We start from the raw sequence: 6,024 nt of genomic DNA on the forward strand, positions 1-6,024 counted from the left end.
GAACAAACTGGTGACTTAAAACAGCAGAAATTTCTTCTCTTACGGTTCTGGAGGTCAAAGGTCCAAAACCAAAGTGTTGGTAGGGCCACACTCCCTCCCCAGGCTCTGGGGGAGAATCTTTCCTTGCCCTTCTGCTGGCTGCTGTTGGCTGCTGGCAATCTGGTAGCTTCTTTGGCATCCCTTGGTTGATAGCCATATTACTCCAGTCTCTGCTTCTTTCTTCACATCATCTTCTCTGTGTGTCTGTCTCTGTGTCTTATCTCCCTCTGCCTCACTCTTCTAAGGACACTTGCCACTGGATTTACAGTCTAATTGGATAATCCAAGATGATCTCCTTATTTTGAAATCCTTAACTACGTCTGCAAAGACTGTTTTTCTAAATAAGGTATCATTCACAGGTTCTGGAGATTAGGATATGGATATATCTTTTCAGGGGCCATCATTCAACCCACCACAAGAGGCTAGAGGAGGCCAGAGCTGCTGGCCTTGGAAATCTAGTAAAATGCTTCTTGAGCTTAAAAAACGGGCTGCCTTTCAGTCTTCCTTCATCCGATTTCACAAATGTGCCTCTTTGTGGAATGGATCAGCAGCCTAAATGCTGCCAACACAAATGTGGCCTGCTCTTCCAGACTGCCTGTAATTATGACAAAATGCTCAGATTCTGGGGCCTTTAGACACGGGATATTTGAGCACAGAAGGGAATTACAGTAAATGTGCCAGCAATGATGCCCAATCAGAGTGTGGAGTGTTGGGGAGATTGTGTGTGAATCTGTACCTAGAAACACCCTCTTCCCGAGGCTATCGGTTTCACCTATAAGAACCACAGCTACCTGGGCAGCTCACCACCTTCCTCCACAAGGAGAATGTTAGCCGAGGTTCCTTGGGCGAGCTTCTTGTCACATGCTGCTGAAGTTACAATGACCTAATAACAGGACATGGGCTCCTACGGACAGGAGCCAAAGCAGGGCAGTGGAGAGGCAAGTGGGAAGAGCGGAATGTAAAGTGATGTAAATGTAGTTCTCCCGGTCCCACCAGCCTGTGACTCATCTGCTCGCAGAGAACTGGCTCGGCTGTACCACAGAGAGAATCATTTTTATTTCTGCCACTTGGGATTTTTGCAGTCCTCGAGACCTTTGGCATGAAAAGAGTGAGGAGAAGGCATTGGCAGAACTCAAACCCCTGGTTTGTGATTCTCTGGTCCCCACTCTTTCCATGAGGGCTTAGCGACTGGTGAGAACTCTTGAGAACAGCTTCTTCACCACCTTTATCAAACCTTATCAGTAAATAACATGCTGCCAGGAGATTATATAACAACTTCTATTTGTAGAACACTTTACAGTTTGCAAAGCACTTTCGTATATTATTTCAGCACTCTGGCAACTGCCCTGTAACTCTGGCTTCCTAGAGAAGTTTCCTGGCATCCTGCACCAGTGGTATTTCATGACAGGATATTGATTTAGTGTGTGGATGGTGCCTCATCCCGCACAGCAGAGACAGAAGGTGGGGTTTTGGGGTATTTACACAGCTGTTTGACACTTCCAAACCTACCCAAAATTATATTTTTGAAAACTGATGCTGTTCCCAGAGGGCGGGAAGCATGCTTTCATTTCGCTTTATTATAAATCTATTCATACTGGGGCAGTTAAATATGTATTGGAGATGCCAAGCAACAAGGACCCTGGGTGCTGTATTCAGTCTGTTTCCAAACCTTTAGGAGGAATTTAAACTTCAGTTCCCTGCAAATGCTGCAGAGTCCTTGAGGCTGTCATTTGCAAACCACTTCATGCAGTAACTGTGTGTGGGAAGCCTGCACACACCATCCGTGTGGATTATGGATGGTTTGGCAGACTCAGCGGAATGTTTGGATCCATTGACAGCTTGATCAGAATCAGAGTCATGTATCAGCCTGCAACAGGAAAATAGTTCCTAGTAGATGGAAACTTCCCACAGGAAGGCCAGAGTTGAAAGCAGTCACTGGTTTCTGCTGCTTTAACAGCAAGTCATAGAATCATAGATTTTAAAACTGGAAAGGATCTGAGAGACCACATCTTCTCTCCCCTTTATTTTATGATGAGGAAACTAAGGCATAGAGAAGTGAAATGATGACTCCAAGATCACATACACAGTCTAAGTACATGCTCTTTCCACCGTGCCATAGTATTTATTCCAGAAAACACCTAAGCCACATATTGTTTTGCAGATCAAAGAAACTGGCATTATTTAGGGTCACGCTCATGGTCTGCCCAGCTTCCAGTGCAAACACGAGACCTTGATTTGTTATCACCAGCAGCTTTTGAATGAATTGCCTTGTGATGCCTTATGTCAAAAGTAGTGTCACAGTTAGAACCAAAACATCTGTAAACGTGGTGTCATGGCACAGCCTCTCCGTAGCATGAAACCAGAGCAATACTGTACCATTCACCTCATTATCAGATTAGCTGCGTCAAAAAAAATGTATTAAATACTTTTATCCACCCTGCACCCGACGGTTCATCAGATGGGAATGGATGACATCAAGTCCCTCAGCAGCTGCTTTGCAGTGAACAGCAAAACTCAGGGTAAGAATGGCCCAACACACAACCTGAGGCAAAGCGTTTTACTGGTATGTGCAAGGCAAGTTTTCACTGCTCACACGTGGTTTGTTTGTTTGTTTTTTAATCCACCATGGAAGACTCCTCAATCCTAAAAAGGGATCGTGGGAAAATCTGGCATTAAGCAGGACATTTCCTTTGCTCATGAACGGCTATAACCCTCCTGCCTTTCCATTTTCTACCCCTTCTGCCTGGAATGTTCTCCCACTCTCCCCTGCCTCAGTCTTCTCTCAAGATTCAGCTTAAGTGTCACCTTCTCTAGGAACATTTCCTTGACTGTTTTTTTTTTTTTTTTAATTTTTTGGCCGCGCCCGTATGGCATGTGGAATCTTAGTTCCCTGACCAGGGATCAAACCCGCGTCCCCTACATTGGGAGTGAGGAGTCTTAACCACTGGACCGCCAGGGAAGTCCCAACACTGCCCCTTCTTTACCCCACTCCAAGCTGAGTTCAAGCATCCTTTTTCTGTACCCCCACCCCACCCCACGTGAATCCAACGCTTCCTCTCTCAACCAGCTTGTCACACAATACTGTAGCTTTAGGTTTATTTGTCTGTTAAAAGACACACACCACGTGAGCCATGGCCACGTGAGCCATGGCCGCTGAGCCTGCGTGTCCGGAGCCTGTGCTCCGCAATGGGAGAGGCCACAACAGTGGGAGGCCCGCGTACCGCAAAATAAATAAATAAATAAATAAAGGCACACTCCATGGGGGGAAAGAACATTTTTCATATCAGCATTCTTTTTTTTTTTAATTTTATTGAAGTATGGCTGATTTACAATGTTGTGTTAATTTCTACTGTACAGCAAAGTCAGCATTCTTTTTGACTGGAATAATGCCAGGAACAGTGTAGGTTTTTGATAAACGTCAGTAGAATGAATTCTTCTGCTTGCCATTCAACCTCCCCCTTTATCTGTCCTCTCTTACTTTGCCCAAATCCTTAATGTGATCAATTTTCTCCTCTTCAAGCTGCCTCCTAATCTACCTATAAATGCCCCCAAGCCAAATACTATCAGGGACACTCCTGTAGTTGAACTCTGGGTCTATTGCTCATTGCAGCAGAGGCTGCATACCATGGGGAAGGGTGGGACATCTCTGGAAGAAAGTATTAGAAAGAAATAGGAGGGAATTCCCTGGCATTCCAGTGGTTGGGACTCCGTGGTCTCACTGCCAAGGTCCCGAATTCCCTGGTCGGGGAACTAGGATCCCACATGCTGTGCGTTGCGGCCAGAAAAACAAAACAAAACAAAACAACCCAAAAAACAAAATAGGATTGGCTTGTGTTGGATGGTTTGTATAACGGATCAGAGAAGTGGGGTTTTGCTCTGTATTGGAGGCTGTCAGGAAACAGGGGTGATTCTGTGATTGGCTATCAGTAAGAATGAAGCAAAGCTAAGGCTGTGATTAACAAAGAATCTGCAGTCATTCATATTAGCCAAAATAACAGGGGGATGTTTGGTCATTTCTGTGGTTAGGATAATGTTCATACTTTTGCCTGTGTTCAAACATCAGTGATTATGTTTTTGTGTTGATCTATCGTGGTCACAGAATGGCCTTGTCTGTGCTGATGATTTGCAAAATTATTTCTACAGAACACTAAGGCCTAGCTAATAATACCAGGCCAGCACCCAGATGCCAGGAGCTGCTTTTCTCTTTCTCATAACCCACACCCATTCCTAACTTTCATCAATCTGTTTCTCCTCTTAGGATGCTATTCTCCGTTCCCCAGCAAACTCCACAAAACCCCATCTTCCCCGTGAGGCTTTCCTAAATACTACTTTCTCCATTAGAGTATCTTTTCTGAATGCATCTAAAAGTCTTGGTTGGCATACCACAGTTTAGTACTCAACTAACTGTATTCTAGCCTGAATTGTTTGACTTGTTTCACACGTATTTTTTTTTAATAAGTTTATTTATTTGTTTTTATTTTTGGCTTGTTGGGTCGTCCTTGCTGTGTGTGGGCTTTCTCTAGCTGCGGTGAGCGGGAGCTACTCTTTGTTGCAGTGCGCAGGCTTCTCATTGTGGTGGCTTCTCTTGTTGTGGAGCACGGACTCTAGGCGCGCAGGCTTCAGTAGTTGTGGCACATGGGCTCAGTAGTTGTGGCTTGCGGGCTGTTGAGCGCAGGCTCATTAGTTGTGGCGCACGGGCTTAGTTGCTCCGCAGCATGTGGGATCCTCCCGGGCCAGGGCTCGAACCCATGTCCCTTGCATTGGCAGACAGATTCTTAATCACTGCACCACCAGGGAAGCCCTAGCATGTATTTTTCTTCTTAGTAGATTGTAAACCTTATTTAGGGGCAGGGCTGTTTCTCATACTTCAGGATCCTCCAGAAATGAGCACCCGCTGAGGTGAAACGAATGGCTGGTCTGAGTAAGGGGGAGAGGGCAGCTTGCTTCTGTATCACAGCTCTGAAAACACAGCTACAGGCCTGCAGGGGAGAAACCATTAGCTTGCCCTTTCCCCTGCTGGCTGCCATTTCTAACACCCTGAGCTGATCTTCCCATCAAGAAAGCTTTTTCCAATTTTTCTTTTGGAGCAATCATTTCTTTCCAAGAGTTATTATTTTTTTTTGGCACTCTCTTCTGTCCCTACCTGTCTGAAAGCTCCTTGAATGCAGGATCTACCATTAATGCATTTTTGTCTCCTGTCACTCTCCCAAAGCACCTGGCACCTGACTTAGACGGTGGAAGGAAAGGACCAGCAGTTCCCGACCAACCCCATCTCCTGCCTGGCTCGACGCAGAAAGCGGGGTGCATCAGAGCTGTCTCCTGTCGGGCCGGGTGAGACGCCTATGAGGCTCACTGCAATGGCCTTTGGCACAAGACCTCAGCCTGGGCAGTTAGCCGCGCGCTCTCCGGCCCATCATCACTGCCCCGGGTTGCTCCTTAGGAGGACGCTAAGCAGGTTTGGGGAAACTTTAATTAAAAGCTGCGAGTTTCAACCACTCTCCACAGAGACGCTGGGATTCGTCAAAGCTGGAGAAGTGTAAGCAATCGACATCGACCGCAAAGCCAGCAGGCAGAATCAGCTCGGTTTCCACTGCCGGGATGCGGTTTGCTTTCTACAAAGCCTACTCACGCCAACTGTACTGATCAGCCAATCACACAACCCGAGAGGGCGTGGTCGCCAAGTAGAAGGTGGAGAAGGCGGAGCCGAAGCCTTGATTAGCATCCGGTCTGGGGCGGGGGGCGGGGCCCAGAGGCCTGGCAGCGCCGCGTCCGAAGAGGCTTCAAGTTGCGAGGCCGAGCACCAACGGCCATGTTTATTTCTGGCAGGTCAGCTGACTTGGACTAGCTCAGGGCCAACACGTAGGCGGCATCCCTTTTCTCTGGGGAGCGGATGAGGCCCTCCCCTCACACACTTCCCATCTCTCCGCGCGCGCCCCCGCCTTGCCGGTGAGCCTGTTTGGCGGGAAGTTGGCTTAGTTGGCCTAC

Source organism: Leucopleurus acutus, assembly GCF_964270905.1.
Source record: "Leucopleurus acutus genome assembly, chromosome: 8".
Lineage (NCBI taxonomy): Eukaryota > Metazoa > Chordata > Mammalia > Artiodactyla > Delphinidae > Leucopleurus > Leucopleurus acutus.